We start from the raw sequence: 16,809 nt of genomic DNA on the forward strand, positions 1-16,809 counted from the left end.
TAGCGAGGAAGGGAAACTGAAATCTTCTGAATGACACGCTGGGGGAGAAAATTGTGGTTTGAGGAGTATGGATGTGCAGGGTGTGCACGTGTTTGGGCTGTGTCTGTGTGGATGTGCATGGCTCTGGCTAGTCATGTTCAGGCAGGCTGGTCTCCCGTATTGAATCTGAAATCTGAAGAGGGGAGCCTAGGCTAGGAGGAGGCACCCCTAAGTCTAAAATGAATTGAATGTCCGGAATGGGTTGGGCAACGTCTGCATGCTTTTGTTCATAAAGTATGCAGCACAGACTCAAGTACATACACGTTATTAATAAAGGTTTTCCCAATGTGTGACATCGTGGCATTGCTGAACCCCTGATGCAGAGCTGCCGTGCCTCGAAACATAACGTTGTGTCAGGATGTCTACAGCAGCTGGACCCAAGAATCACTTATCAAGAAACGTGCTGGTTTTATTTGCAACAGTACCTGAATGCGATCCGCTCTGAAGCGCTGAAAAAAGTGTGAAAAGCAGAATATAAAAATCTCTAATTAAAAAACCAATTAAAAAATGTTTGAATTTAAAAAAAAGGGCTGTGATGGTGGATCAGTGATTATATATGACCCACCAGATAGGTGAGATTGTTTCCACCAGTATGGATGTTATGATGGTCCTTGCTTGAAATTTGCTTCACTAATACTCGTTGTATTGATTTTGGATGTCATTGTTTTTTATCAAGAAATTCTAAAACGTGCTTTGAATGCTTGAACTGTAAGATATATACTGGTCAACATATATGCCCCTAACCAGTATTCTCATGGGTATTTTACCCATTTGCTAGCCATAATGAATCACTGGGAGGGATTTTCATTGATTGCCAGCGGAGATTTTAATATTACTGACAACCCCAGAGGTGGACTGCAAGCAGTCCACCTCTGGGATTGGAAAGAAATATGCCCCCCCAAAATGCGAAGAAAATGCCCCCCCCAAAAATGCGGGGAATATGGACTTGGATTTTTGTCAAAAGAACTGTGCTTATTTGACTTCTGGCGTACTTTACTTGGATTCTCTTCTTCCTCCCAAGTGCACAGTGTCTATTCTGGTATAGACTCAATGCTATCATTGTCTGATGAGTTATTTAACAGACTCCTGGGCAGTGATATGCATGGGGTGTCTTTTTCAGATCAGGCCTTGCTGGTGGTGCACTTGTCTATACTTGATGGGGGCACTGAGTATTTTGCTTGGAAAATGGCACCATGGTTATAGGAGGACAAGGATTTTGTTAAGTTTTTAAAGGACAAATGGGAGGAATATGTGCAGTTTATCCATTTTCCAGAGATCAATCCAGCGACATTTTGGAATGCTGCTAAGGTGGTTCTGCCTGGTCCATATTCTCTCCTTCAAGCCCGCAAGCGCAGAGAAAGTAATTTAAAATATCCAGAACTAACTAGGAGACTGGCTTTTTTTGAGGCGACCGCATTCTCAGACCCTGACAACTTTTATTGGGCAGCAGATGATTGAGATGAAAAGCTAGATCCATCAAAAGCTAGATCCAATCTCAGAGGTCGATTCTAAAACGAACGCATGCATCCATATCCGGGCTGGTGCTAGCTTTTTTGCTGCCCTGCCCTGTGCCTGTCCCTGGGCTTATCAAATAAAGCCCAGCTCCGTCCTGCAATCTATGTTTTTAAAAACTGACAAGCTCCCCCCGCCCAGAACCCATGGATAAGGAAGTGTATTAGGTACCCTAGGCAAACCTTACAGCCTTGCACACATGCCACACACCCCCACACATCCCCCCCACACACACCCTTTACAGACAGACATAATATGCATTTATAATGCATTTAACATGAAAAAGAACATTCAAAAGTACAGTCTGCTGAAGGAAAAATAACACACCATGCATATTCCATTTACATGCACTCCTGTGGTGCCACCCAGAAAAGTTTTAAGGTTTATTCGGTTTTCTATACCGTCATATCAGTTGGGACCTTCATAACCGTTTACAAACATTTAGCAAGGAAAGTACAATAATGTTATAGGAGATATAGCTCCTATAGAATTAGACTTTTTGTAATGCGTATTGGGTGTGAGCTTGGCCCTCAGAAAGCCAGGAACAAACATTACAATATAGTAGGGATGTGAATCGTTTTTCTAATGAATTAAAATATCGTACGATATTTCTAAATTCGTTAATATATTGGGTAAAAAAGAAACGATCACTTTTCCCCCCGAATTTTCGTAAAAATCGGTTTTCGGGTTAGTGCGCGCTGAGTTAGTGTGCACTAACTCCCGTTAGCAAACTGTTAATTTTGTTAATTTTTTTTACTTTTTGCTATTTTTGTTAGTGCGCCCTAACATGAGTTAGGGCGCACTAACCCGAAAAACGATTCTTCACTAAAAAAAAAAAGGGGATCTGCGGGAAAACGAGATTTTCCCACAGCCAGACGATCCCGAAATCGAGAACGATCGGGCACCCGATTCACATCCCTACAATATAGTAAACCTCCCATACCAAAACAACTCTAACAACCTTATCTTGAAAAGGCAGCACTGCACACATTACACCAGGCCCTAGAACAGCAATAAAACTCTTATTAGGAAACCAGGCTGCTACAGATCCCTACACAGAAATTACATGCCAGCAAAATACCTCACCTCGGTTACATATGCAGAACACAGAGAGACCCTGACCAAATACAGAATAAAGAGATCAGAAAGTATAAACAGAAAGGCGCTGAGAAGAACTGAACTGGAACCCGCAACAAGCCACAGCAACAATGGAAAAACAGAAACATTACCATCAACCTAATAAACGAAGGTTGACCGACGTGCCGCAAATGCGCAGTAGAGAGCAGCTCTACCGTGCATGCGAGCACGTCGGTCAGAGTGTGCCTCTTAAAAATAAAAATGGCGCTGTAGGAGCGGCGGCAGCACACCAGGAGTGGCAGGAGCGGCGGCGGCACCGGCCCGAAGAGCAGGAGCGGCAGGAGCGGCGGCGGCACCGGCCCGAAGAGCAGGAGCGCGCAAGGGAGGGAGGGACAGACGGACGGAAGGAACACCCCGGAGATCTACTGAGGGGAGGAGGGACTGAGGGGAGGAGGGAGGGAGGAGGGAGGAGTGACTGAGGGGAGGAGGGAGGGGGGAGGGGGGAGGAGTGACTGAGGGGAGGGGGAGGAGTGACTGGGGGGAGGGGGGAGAGAGGAGTGACTGGGGGAGGGGGAGAGAGGAGTGACTGGGGGAGGGAGGAGGGGGAGTGACTGAGGGGAGGAGGGAGGGGGGAGAGAGAGGAGTGACTGAGGGGAGAGAGGAGAGAGTGGGGGGGAGGTGGGAGGGAGAATGAGGGGGAAGGAAATGATCCAAAAAAAATGTTAATGTAGCCCGTTTTAACGGGCTTAACGGCTTGTTCTTCATAAAACATTAAATAATAAAATCAAGAAATACAAAACATCAATCTTAATAGTAAAATCATATTCACGAAAATAATATTTCAAACCAGTTAATGAATAGAATATCAAAAATTTCCCAAACACCAAAAACAATTTAAATGTTCTTTTCCAACCCCCAAAAATAAATAGTTAAAAAAAAGCAGAATCATCCAATTACAGTCACCAATGCAAGTAATAAGGATTTAAAAATCTGCTCTCCATACTTGGGATCTGATTTCCAGTCACCCTGAGATTGTCGTGGATTGGGGGAGATAGGGCCGCACACATTTTATCTTCTCTCTCACACACACGCACAATAACACATTCACTCTCTCGCATACTCCCTCTCTCTAACATACACAGCCTGCCTCTCCCTCACCCTCACAGATATGTTATTTGTGTGTGCGTGTGTGTGTGTGCATGCCTGTGAGAGCCTATAAGTCTCACAGGCACATTCACAGACATATTCACAGGCACACAGGTTCTCACACAGACACACACCTAGGCTCTTACACAGTCACAGATGCACACACACCTATAGGATCTCACACAGATACACATGCATACAGGCTCGCACTCGTTCACACATGCATACAAGCTCACACACGTCACGGTCTCCAGTTGACTTCGGGCGGAGGTGGGATGAGCTCCACCATGGCCCCGAGGACCTCCTGCTATCTTCGGGCCGTACGGCCCACCGATCTTCCTGCTTGGCGGGGGAGGGGGGGGAGGTAGTGGAATGTGTGCGCGGGCGCACCGTCAGCAGCAACTTTCTGCGCTTTTATTGGCGGCGGCAGTGGATACGACGCCCTTATTCTCCTATTTTATGGCACCGTGTCAGAGCTGATAACAAGAGTTTTTCTTCTTATGTGTTTTGTATTTTGCTATGGTCATTCTGGTTTTTTTATCATGTGAAGGATTTTACGATTGTAATTGACTGAAATCCACCCTGAACGTAATTTGGCCTGAGAAAGTGCGGAACGTGCATTTTTAATACATTCAAATTGAGGAGTCAGTGCTCAGGGTGATTACGTGAGAAATAAAGGGACTGGATCAGTGGTGAGTATGGGGGAGGGGAGGAATCGGGGATGGTGGGAATGGGGTGGGGGATGGGGATGGGGATGATGTGCCAATCTTCCTTCCACCTTGCCTCAAATCCCTCCCCCTGTTCCCAGTGACCTCTCCCTTCCCCACCATGCTTTTACCCAGTCTGTCCCCCACACTGTATCCCCTTAGTCCATCCCTACCAATCTCTATCTTCCCCACCACTCTCTCCCCACAGCCCATCCTCACCAGTCTCTCTCATCACCTCGCACTGATCTCTCCTCCAGCCCATCCTCACCAGTCTCTCTCATCACCCCCCCACTGATCTCTCCTCCAGCCCATCCTCCCCAGTCTCTCTCATCACCCCCCACTGATCTCTCCCCACAGCCCATCCTCACCAGTCTCTCTCATCACCCCCCACGGATCTCTCCTCCAGACCATCCTCACCAGTCTCTCTCATCACCCCCCACTGATCTCTCCTCCATCCCATCCCCACCAGTCTCTCTCATCACCCCCACTGATATCTCCTCCAGTCCATCCTCACCAGTCTCTCTCATCACCCCCCACTGATATCTCCTCCAGTCCATCCTCACCAGTCTCTCTCATCACCCCCCACTGATCTCTCCTCCAGTCCATCCTCACCAGTCTCTCTCATCACCCCCCACTGATCTCTCCTCCATCCCATCCCCACCAGTCTTTCTCATCACTCTCACTGATCTCTCCTCCATCCCATCCCCACCAGTCTCTCTCATCACCCCCCACTGATCTCTCCTCCATCCCATCCTCACCAGTCTCTCTCATCACCCCCCACTGATCTCTCCTCCATCCCATCCCCACCAGTCTCTCTCATCACCCCCCACTGATCTCTCCTCCATCCCATCCCCACCAGTCTCTCTCATCACCTCTCACTGATCTCTCCTCCATCCCATCCCCACCAGTCTCTCTCATCACCCCCCACTGATCTCTCCTCCATCCCATCCCCACCAGTCTCTCTCATCACTTCTCACTGATCTCTCCTCCATCCCATCCCCACCAGTCTCTCTCATCACCCCCCACTGATCTCTCCTCCATCCCATCCTCACCAGTCTCTCTCATCACCTCTCACTGATCTCTCCTCCATCCCATCCCCACCAGTCTCTCTCATCACCTCTCACTGATCTCTCCTCCAGTCCATCCTCACCAGTCTCTCTCATCACCCCCCACTGATCTCTCCTCCAGTCCATCCTCACCAGTCTCTCTCATCACCCCCACTGATCTCTCCTCCAGCCCATCCCCACCAGTCTCTCTCATCACCCCCCACTGATCTCTCCTCCAGCCCATCCCCACCAGTCTCTCTCATCACCCCCCAAAGATCTCTCCTCCAGTCCATCCCCACCAGTCTCTCTCATCACCCCACTGATCTCTCCTCCAGCCCATCCCCACCAATCTCTCTCATCACCCCCACTGATCTCTCCTCCAGCCCATCCTCACCAGTCTCTCTCATCACCCCCCACTGATCTCTCCTCCAGCCCATCCTCACCAGTCTCTCTCATCACCCCCCACTGATCTCTCCTCCAGTCTATCCTCACCAGTCTCTCTCATCACCCTTCACTGATCTCTCCTCTATCCCATCCCCACCAGTCTCTCTCATCACCCCCCACTGATCTCTCCTCCAGCCCATCCTCACCAGTCTCTCTCATCACCCCCCCACTGATCTCTCCTCCAGTCCATCCTCACCAGTCTCTCTCATCACCCTTCACTGATCTCTCCTCTATCCCATCCCCACCAGTCTCTCTCATCACCTCGCACTGATCTCTCCTCCAGCCCATCCTCACCAGTCTCTCTCATCACCCCCCACTGATCTCTCCTCCAGTCCATCCTCACCAGTCTCTCTCATCACCCTTCACTGATCTCTCCTCTATCCCATCCCCACCAGTCTCTCTCATCACCTCGCACTGATCTCTCCTCCAGCCCATCCTCACCAGTCTCTATCATCACCCCCCACTGATCTCTCCTCCAGCCCATCCTCACCAGTCTCTCTCATCACCCCCACTGATCTCTCCTCCAGCCCATCCCCACCAGTCTCTCTCATCACCCCCACTGATCTCTCCTCCAGCCCATCCTCACCAGTCTCTCTCATCACCTCCCACTGATCTCTCCTCCAGCCCATCCTCACCAGTCTCTCTCATCACCCTTCACTGATCTCTCCTCTATCCCATCCCCACCAGTCTCTCTAATCACCCCCCACTGATCTCTCCTCCAGCCCATCCTCACCAGTCTCTCTCATCACCCCCCACTGATCTCTCCTCCAGTCCATCCTCACCAGTCTCTCTCATCACCCTTCACTGATCTCTCCTCTATCCCATCCCCACCAGTCTCTCTCATCACCTCGCACTGATCTCTCCTCCAGCCCATCCTCACCAGTCTCTCTCATCACCCCCCACTGATCTCTCCTCCAGCCCATCCCCACCAGTCTCTCTCATCACCCCCACTGATCTCTCCTCCAGCCCATCCTCACCAGTCTCTCTCATCACCCCCCACTGATCTCTCCTCCAGTCCATCCTCACCAGTCTCTCTCATCACCCTTCACTGATCTCTCCTCTATCCCATCCCCACCAGTCTCTCTCATCACCCCCCACTGATCTCTCCTCCATCCCATTCCCACCAGTCTCTCTTATCACCCCCCACTGATCTCTCCTCCAGCCCATCCTCACCAGTCTCTCTCATCACCCCCACTGATCTCTCCTCCAGCCCATCCTCACCAGTCTCTCTCATCACCCCCCCACTGATCTCTCCTCCAGTCCATCCTCACCAGTCTCTCTCATCACCCCCCACTGATCTCTCCTCCATCCCATTCCCACCAGTCTCTCTTATCACCCCCACTGATCTCTCCTCCAGCCCATCCTCCCCAGTCTCTCTCATCACCCCCCACTGATGTCTCCTCCAGTCCATCCTCACCAGTCTCTCTCATCACCCCCCACTGATCTCTCCTCCAGCCCATCCCCACCAGTCTCTCTCATCACCCCCCACTGATCTCTCCTCCAACCCATCCTCCACAGTCTCTCTCATCACCCCCCACTGATCTGTCCTCCATCCCATCCCCACCAGTCTCTCTCATCACCCCCACTGATCTCTCCTCCAGCCCATCCTCACCAGTCTCTCTCATCACCCCCACTGATCTCTCCTCCAGTCCATCCTCACCAGTCTCTCTCATCACCCTTCACTGATCTCTCCTCTATCCCATCCCCACCAGTCTCTCTCATCACCCCCCCACTGATCTCTCCTCCATCCCATTCCCACCAGTCTCTCTTATCACCCCCCACTGATCTCTCCTCCAGCCCATCCTCACCAGTCTCTCTCATCACCCCCCCACTGATCTCTCCTCCATCCCATTCCCACCAGTCTCTCTCATCACCTCCCACTGATCTCTCCTCCATCCCATCCTCACCAGTCTCTCTTATCACCCCCCACTGATCTCTCCTCCATCCCATCCCCACCAGTCTCTCTCATCACCCCCCACTGATCTCTCCTCCATCCCATCCCCCCCAGTCTCTCTCATCACCCCCCCACTGATCTCTCCTCCATCCCATTCCCACCAGTCTCTCTCATCACCCCCCACTGATCTCTCCTCCATCCCATCCCCACCAGTCTCTCTCATCACCCCCACTGATCTCTCCTCCATCCCATCCCCACCAGTCTCTCTCTTCACCCCCACTGATCTCTCCTCCATCCCATCCCCACCAGTCTCTCTCATCACCCCCCACTGATCTCTCCTCCATCCCATCCCCACCAGTCTCTCTCATCACCCCCACTGATCTCTCCTCCATCCCATCCCCACCAGTCTCTCTCATCACCCCCCCACTGATCTCTCCCCCATCCCATCCCCACCAGTCTCTCTCATCTCCTCCCACTGATCTCTCCTCCATCCCATCCTCACCAGTCTCTCTTATCACCCCCCACTGATCTCTCCTCCAGCCCATCCCCACCAGTCTCTCTCATCATCCCCCACTGATCTCTCCTCCATCCCATCCCCACCAGTCTCTCTCATCACCCCCACTGCTCTCCCCCATCCCATCTCATCCCCACCATTCTCTCTCATCACCCCCCACTGATCTCTCCTCCATTCCATCCCCACCAGTCTCTCTCATCACCCCCACTGATCTCTCCTCCAGTCCATCCCCACCAGTCTCTCTCATCACCCCCCACTGATCTCTCCTCCAGCCCATCCCCATCAGTCTCTCTCATCACCCCCCACTGATCTCTCCTCCAGCCCATCCTCACCAGTCTCTCTCATCACCCCCCACTGATCTCTCCTCCATCCCATCCCCACCAGTCTTTCTCATCACCCCCCACTGATCTCTCCTCCAGCCCATCCCCATCAGTCTCTTTCATCACCCCCCACTGATCTCTCCTCCAGCCCATCCTCACAAGTCTCTCTCATCACCCCCCACTGATCTCTCCTCCAGCCCATCCCCATCAGTCTCTCTCATCACCCCCCCACTGATCTCTCCTCCAGCCCATCCTCACCAGTCTCTCTCATCACCCCCCACTGATCTCTCCTCCATCCCATCCCCACCAGTCTCTCTCATCACCCCCCACTGATCTCTCCTCCATCCCATCCCCACCAGTCTTTCTCATCACCCCCCACTGATCTCTCCTCCATCCCATCCCCACCAGTCTTTCTCATCACCCCCACTGATCTCTCCTCCATCCCATCCCCACCAGTCTTTCTCATCACCCCCACTGATCTCTCCTCCATCCCATCCCCACCAGTCTCTCTCATCACCTCCACTGATCTCTCCTCCATCCCATCCCCACCAGTCTCTCTCATCACCTCCACTGATCTCTCCTCCATCCCATCCCCACCAGTCTTTCTCATCACCCTCCACTGATCTCTCCTCCATCCCATCCCCACCATTCTCTCTCATCACCTCCCACTGATCTCTCCTCCATCCCATCCCCACCAGTCTCTCTCATCACCCCCCACTGATCTCTCCTCCATCCCATCCCCACCAGTCTCTCTCATCACCCCCCACTGATCTCTCCTCCAGTCCATCTCCATTTGTCTCTTTCATATGACTGAGCAAAGGCTGAACACACTTTCAGTTGGGTTAAAAAGAGGTATTCCCGGAGTGGGGGGGGGGGGGGGGGGGTTAGATCGGAGGAGTAAATGGCACAATTGCGTGTGATTTTCCAAACGTACCCGGCGCTGTTTTAACCCCATCAGCTACCCGCAGCTAATTTTCAGAGAGAAACGAGCCGGGTGGGCTCTCTTTGCAATGTATCTGGAAGGTGTGTTATGTACAAAAGAACACGTGTACCTTATGTAGAGATCCCCTGCATCTCCACTAGATGCCCATAACTGGGACCTCTCAGGGAATTTGCATCAGTCGCAGGGTCTCAGGGCCTCTCTGTATACAGCTCAGCCACTCCCCTTCCTCAGTAAGCCTGTGGGGCGAGCCTGGAGAGAGGCTGCCATACTCGCAAACCTCAGGCCGCGGCTGTGATTTCAGAACTCGGGACTCACTCCGCTAAGGGTAGAGTGGGGATGCACAAGTCATGGAGCTGAGACTTATAGGGGGGGAGGGAGCAAAGAGAGTGCCGGGGTCAGGGAGAGAGGAAGGGGAAGCTTGCTGGATCATCTTGGGAGGGGGGACAGGTGATGGTGATGGGTGGGAGAAAAAGTTTGTATTAGTTGGGTGAGGTGGGGGGGGGGGGGCAGTGGATGAGAGAAAGCTGATGCATATTATTCCCACCCTCTGCTAATCAGGGTGACCACCACTCAAAAGTTCCCAGGTCTGTAGATGTCCCTAGCTCAGGCTTTGAGTAGGGAGTGAAGAGGGGGCGTTCCCTGAAGATGCTGAGGATGGCGTCTCCCACCTGCTTAACTGCAGGAGGTGGTTGAGTTTGGAGGAGGAGCAGTCAGTGGAGTATAACTGCCCGATACGAGGGAGAGATGCAGAGGCAGCTCCCTGGCCCAGTACCCAACCGGTCTGGCAGAGTTGTCTCAGTTTGGAGCAATTTTGAAACCTTTTATTTTTGAAGGGGTTTTTTTTTTTTTTTAGTGGATTCCTGTTCCTGTCTCGGGAGGGGAGGGGGGAGGGGATTTTCCCCCTTAGTTGTAAGAGGGTTGAAAAAAGAGGATCTGAGCTTCTGGTTCTTCAGTTCAGGAAGGGAAAGCTGTTTCCTTGTTGTTGGGAAGGAGATTTTTGTTCCATTTTGGTCGGGAGGAATTTTTGTCACCGTTCCTGTCCGGGAGAAGGCGTAAGGATTGTATTTTGCTGCAGTGTGGACTTTCTAACTGAAAGGTCCAGTAATGACCGCAGGAGAACAGGAGAGCCAAGTATCCACACTAGGAGCCTGTTTTCCACCACTTGGTGTTGCGGTCTCGGTCGCGACCGGTCCCTCACCTAGTTCCGGCGACGGACGTGCCGGTCGGGCCCCGAATCCTCTGGCCCTGCCTGGGGCCTACCTTGCGGCGCTCCCGCGAGGGAGACGCCACCAAACGCCGTGGTAGCCCCGCCCCTTAGACTCACGCGCGTGCAGAGGGAATACTTTTAAAGGGCCTCTGGCGCGAAGAGCAGAGCCGGCCCCTCGACTGACGTCAGACGACGAGGGAGATTTAAACTCGGCGTCTGACTCCTGTTCCTGGCCTTGCAACGCGGTCAGCTCGTTCGAGTGAAGAGTTGCTACCTGCCTGATCCTGCCTGCCTGATCCTGTCTGCCGTCCCTGTCTGCCTGATCCAGCCTGCCTTGATCCTGGTCCGTCTCATCGTCCACGTCTCTAGCCGCTCTCCTAAGTCCCAGCGGCCCGGGTCCCTACGGGCTCCTCCCAGGGGGACCACAGGCTTCCAGGGCGAAGCCACTTAAGTCCCAGGTGGTCCGGGCCTCCACAGGATTCGCCTGGAGGGGCCGTGGACTTCCAGGGTGAAGACCATCGACCTTCTGCTGCGGCCTGCCTTCCGACCTCTTCCATCTGCGGGGAACCTCTTCTCCACCAGTTGGACTAAGGATCCACTTCCGGACTCGTAACACTTGGAGGGCTGGGTTTTTTTTTTTTTCCTAACGCCTGCCATCTTGAGGGACACTCACTCAGATGAGCAGGACTGAGACCGAAAATGCACTCGGATTGTTTGGAAAGTGACTTGTAGAGTACCAGCTGATTGAGTTTGAAAATGCTGTTACAGTAAAATTTGAGTTTGGAATACCCAGTTCAAGTGTCCGGTGTATTTTTGGGGTTGCAGGTGGTCCCTGCAGCAAGGTCATCTAACTGTGAGTTCAACCATGTGATAAAGAGAGTGCGAGATGTTTCCCCCATACACCTTGGGCCTGGAGTTCAGGCTTCACTCCCCACCCACTCACACTCACACGTACACTCGAAGAATCCAAGCCCTAAGGTTGAAAGCAATGGAGACAGTAAACTTTGAATATTGTGCACAATTTTGGTCATTGCATTTCCAAAAAGATTTAGCAGAATTAGAGAAGGTACAGGGAGGAGTGACCAAAATGATAAAGGGGATGGAACAGCTCCCCTATGGGGAAAGGCTGAAGAGGTTAGGACTTTTCAGCTTGGAGAAGAGACGGCTGAGGGGGGATATGATAGAGGTCTTTAAGATCATGAGTGCCAAGGTCAGACCTATTTTGAAAAAAACGAACTTAGATCCTGATGTTTTAGATAATTACAGACCTATCTCCAACCTTCCGACTTTCTCTAATATTATTGAGAAGGTCGCCTTGAATTAGCTCCTTGACTATCTTAACAAGACCTTTGTTTTTCATCCTAAACAACCAGGTTTCAGGGAAGGTTTTAGTACAGAAACAGCACTCGCTGCCTTTTTAAATGAGATTAGTCTAAATTTGGACAAACCTAGAGGAAACTTAAAACAAGTGCGCAAGCGCCCATCTATGCAGCTGTATGGACACAAGTGACATGCACATATATTTTATATTGCGAGCACATGATATAGAATACACTTAAATCTACCCAACAACGTTTGCATATTTAAAAGATACGCTGCGTGTATTTTAAACATTAGCTGGATAAATCTTAAACAATGCAACTTATCCGGTTAATATAGGTGGATAAGTAAAAGAAAAGCGCTACTTAGCCGGATAAGTAAGATAGCCGGATAGCTAGCATTTGAACACTTATCCGGTTATCATACTTATCTGGCTAAGTATTGCTTTTGAAGACGTATCCAGATAATTCAAAATGTATCCGGATAAGTGGTGCACATCTGCTCTGCACACTAATTTTAATCATTTACCCAAGGAATTTTAACGCGTGTATCTTTCTTAGCACTTATTTATTTATTTATTTATTTTTATACACCGAGGTTCTTGTATGAAATACAAATCACTCCGGTTTACATAAAACATTGAAATGCCCAAAAGGGAGGGGCATATACATACATATTACATGTAACAATATGTTACATGTAACATGTATGTCACTTGTCACTTGTCAGCTTTTACACCTGTAAACCATCAGATTTTGTAATATGTACGCAAGAAGGAAATTTCCAGTTTTGCCTATTGGTCCACCAGGTTGCCCAGTCTATCTATGTGAGCAAATTTATTCGCGCACCTTTACTTGCATGTGTTTGAGATTTATAAAATAGATCTTACGTGAATATTTGCTATCTGCGTGCGTATGTGCTCATTCTTATGTGCGCAACTCTTTTAAAATTCACCTTAATGTTTTAGTTGTCATTCTTGACATGTCATCTGCATTCGATACCACTAATCATCTTCTAATTCAACATCTGGCTGACACTGGTATTAAGGGTTTGGTTTTAAATTGGTTTGTTTCATTTTTTTCCAATAGAACTTCTCATGTTGTCTGGGACTCTGAACGGTCTTCGGTGCATCATTTAGCCTATGTTGCCCTACAAGGAGCTATTTTATCTCCCATGCTTTTTAATATCTGTATCGCCTTTTTAGATCCATTTGTTCTAAAGACTTTGACTCATGCTCTTGGCCTTATCAGGATCCACTATTGCAAGGCTCTTTTTCATGGCCTCACCTCACATTCAATCCAGTGCCTCAAATTATTGCAAAATGCAGTGGCCAAATTTATATTTGGTAAACCCAAGCATGACCACGTGTCTCTCCTGCTATAGGATGCTCACTGGCTCACCATTGCCTCTGGGACCCAGTTTAAAAGTCTTTTTTTAAACACCTGCTTTTCTCTTCAACGTAATTACCTCTTATTAACCAATGAGATCCCTTCATTCATCTCAGCTACACTTGCTAAAGTTCCCTTCTCCTAAGGAAGATATCCTGGAACATACGCGTGAAATATCATTTACATTTCTTGCCCCCTCGCTCTTGTACTCTCTACCTCTGCCCTTACGGCTCCAGCTTGATTATTAGAATTTCAGGAAACATCTCAAGATCTGGCTGTTTTCAAAGCTTTTCTTGTAATGTTTTCATTGATTTACAAATTTTAAGCTGTTTATACTCATCATTTTGTTGGTTGTATTGTTTTAGTTGATGTACAGATTTTAAGCTGTTGTATATTTTGCTTTATGTTGGTTTGTCTTTTCTTTTGAACAATTATTATCTGGCTTCTTTATTATTAAAACTTTTTGTTACTTCAATTTTTATTGTTTTTCAGAGTGTTATATTGTTTCTTTTATTATGTTTTTATAATATTTTATGTACATTGCATTGATATGAGGTATGAAATGGGATTCATCAAATAAATAAACTAATGGGTAAACTTGATTCAGTTATTTACTCTTTCAAAAAGTACAAAGACTAGGGGACATTCAATGAACATAAGAACATAAGAAATTGCCATGCTGGGTCAGACCAAGGGTCCATCAAGCCCAGCATCCTGTTTCCAACAGAGGCCAAACCAGGCCACAAGAACCTGGTAATTACCCAAACACTAAGAAGATCCCATACTACTGATGCAATTAATAGCAGTGGCTATTCCCTAAGTCAACTTAATTAATAGCTGTTAATGGACTTCTCCTCCAAGAACTTATCCAAACCTTTTTTAAACCCAGCTACACTAACCACATCCTCTGGCAACAAATTCCAGAGCTTAATTGTGCGTTGAGTGAAAAAGAATTTTCTCTGATTAGTCTTAAATGTGCTACTTGCTAACTTCATGGAATGCCCCCTAGTCCTTCTATTATTTGAAAGTGTAAATAACAGAGTCACATCTACTCGTTCAAGAACTTTCATGATCTTAAAGACCTCTATTATATCCCCCCTCAGCCGTCTCTTCTCCAAGCTGAACAGCCCTAACCTCTTCAGCCTTTCCTCATAGGGGAGCTGTTCCATCCCCTTTATCATTTTGGTTGTCCTTCTCTGTAACTTCTCCATCGCAACTATATCTTTTTTGAGATGCGGCAACCAAAATTTTACACAGTATTCAAGGTGCGGTCTCACCATGGAGCAATATAGAGGCATTATGACATTTTCCGTTTTATTAACCATTCCCTTCCTAATAATTCCTAACATTCTGTTTGCTTTTTTGACTGCTGCAGCACACTGAGCCAACGATTTTAAAGTATTATCCACTATGATGCCTAGATCTTTTTCCTGGGTGGTAGCTCCTAATATGGAACCTAACATCGTGTAACTACAGCAAGGGTTATTTTTCCCTATCTGCAACACCTTGCACTTGTCCACATTAAATTTCATCTGCCATTTGGATGCCCAATCTTCCAGTCTTGCAAGGTCTCCTGCAATGTATCACAGTCCATTTGTGATTTAACTTCTCTGAATAATTTAGTATCATCCGCAAATTTAATAACCTCACTCGTCATATTACTTTCCAAATCATTTATATATGAAATTACTAGGTGATACATTTAAGACAAATAGGAGAAAATATTTTTTTACTCAATGCATAATTAAGCTCTGGAATTCATTGCCAGAGAATGTGATGAAAGCTGTTAGTGTAGCTGAGTTTAAAAAAGATTTGGCTAAGTTCCTGGAAGAAAAGTCCATAAGGTCAACTTGGGAAAATTCACTGCTTTATTTCTGGGATAAGCAGCATGGAATCTATCGACTTTTTGGGATCCTACCAGGTACTTGTGTCCTGGATGGATCACTGTTGTAAACAGGATACTGGGCTTGATGGATCTTTGGTCTGACCCAGTATGGAAAATCTTATATTCTCATATTCTAAACTGGGGCTTAATCCCGGGACTGAACGTGTCCTCTGCAACCAGTTCATCCCTGAACACTAAAATAGGAGGCTACACTTAACACTAGATGGGCTAGTGAAAATTGTCTCCTCAGTGCCCACCTGGCCGGGCAACCTATGCCAGGACACTTTCTCAGAGCTCCCCCACTGAAGTCTGGACCTGAACTGACTTGGGGAGGATTCAGAGACAACAAGTCCTCTGCCAGACATGGCTCCACGTTGCCAATGTCCAGATCAGAGGCACTGTGTGTGTCCCATTCTTCTGGCTGACTCTCAGCCTGTAATCTCAGGATAGAAATTCAAGCAGCAGGATGGAGACTGTGCTCTAGTCTGTCCAGGTCCAGTCCTCAGGTCTTGCATGTGTCTGCTGCTGCTGTTACCTCTGCCATTGAGTAATGGTGGGGGCCGCACACTTGTTCTGCCGCTGGCACAGCTTCTGCTCATGGTGCCACCATACCCCACCATCCTAACTGGCCCAGGCGGGCAGGGAGCACATCAACTGGCTGCGAAAATGGCTTGAAACTGTGAGGCAGCCCAGGACCTAGCTGGCGTCTGTGCTCAGATATTATTCATGATAGGAAGGAAGGGGAAGGGGAGGGAGAGTGAATCTGGAGGGCTACTGGGCATCGGTCAGGAGGTGGGTATTGCATCTGCCCAGGGGTGCCACAAATCTTGAGCCAGCCCTGTCTCCACCCCTCCACATCTGCTGGACCAGGGATTGGCTAACGATAATAGCCGCAAGAGAACCATCCAAAGATTTTCAGCCTCAGACGAAATCTAGGCTGCCAGGCAAGACACACCACACGGGGGGAAACCTGATTTCTTTGGCCTTGCCATTCATATCTATAAATGAAGACAATGCTGAAAGTAACATAGATCATTATATTTATCTGTTTTATTTTATATGGAAACATACAAAAAAAGGCTTCAGTGAAGGAACAGAGTGATTACAATATAGAATATAAAAGAAAGCAATCCAGTGCTTGTTTGCATTTCTAGCATAACTCCTCTTTCATTTTATTGCATGATTCTTGCATTCATCAAGTGAATAACACAAACATTTTATTGCCTTTTTGAAGTCTATTCAGGTTACTGACCCCCTTAGGGAGGGTAACTGTCAGCAGCCCGCTTATGGCTAAAGTCAGTGAATACAAAGTAGCCACAGATTATAGCCCGAATTTTCAAAGCGGCTTTATGCACACTTTGAAAATC

Source organism: Rhinatrema bivittatum, chromosome 1 (assembly GCF_901001135.1).
Source record: "Rhinatrema bivittatum chromosome 1, aRhiBiv1.1, whole genome shotgun sequence".
Taxonomy (NCBI): domain Eukaryota; kingdom Metazoa; phylum Chordata; class Amphibia; order Gymnophiona; family Rhinatrematidae; genus Rhinatrema; species Rhinatrema bivittatum.